The 559-nt window shown below is 35.2% G+C and overlaps 1 non-coding gene across 1 annotated transcript; it reads right to left on the reverse strand.

The window, feature by feature from the left end:
• Positions 1-202: 202 nt before the first annotated feature.
• LOC122695816 lies at positions 203-308 on the reverse strand. The gene has a single exon (XR_006341567.1). It is a non-coding gene; the product is annotated as a U6 spliceosomal RNA (small nuclear RNA).
• Positions 309-559: the final 251 nt, after the last annotated feature.

Consider the following 559-nt stretch of genomic DNA (forward strand, 5'->3'; position numbering starts at 1 on the left):
ACAGTAATTCCAACAAAAATATATGCATAGAGCCATAAGTACAAATAGGAAATAGAAAATCAAGACCAAACCAAGGAAACGGTAATTATAAGCATAAGGACCAACATAATTGCCACAGTTGAATCTTAACCATGATCTGAGCTTCCTGGCAGTCATGGTGAAAGGGGGAACTTAGTAAGTTCTGTAGTTTTTTTTTTTTTTTTTTAATATGGAACACTTCATTAATTTTTGTGTCATCCTTGTGCAGGGGCCATGCTAATCTTCTCTGTATCATTCCAGTGTCGTTTTTCTTATTGGAAAGGAAACAAAGGTTTTCCTAGAATCAAAATTTAAGACAAAGTTCTCATGTGGACTTAAATATGAATGCCGAAGTAGGTAGAGGATAAGACTCTCGGTCCTTCAGAGATATTGTGTTAGCTAAATTCATTTAGCTATTACTTGTGTTCTTTAGTAAAAGAGGCAGGAAAGAGTCAGAGCTCAGAGCAATGGTGAATTATAGAAAATAAAAGGAATTTCTTTGACCTTATGCTGCTGGGCCTTTTGAAAGTGGCATGTAAAT

Source organism: Cervus elaphus, chromosome 5 (genome assembly GCF_910594005.1).
Source record: "Cervus elaphus chromosome 5, mCerEla1.1, whole genome shotgun sequence".
Taxonomy (NCBI): domain Eukaryota; kingdom Metazoa; phylum Chordata; class Mammalia; order Artiodactyla; family Cervidae; genus Cervus; species Cervus elaphus.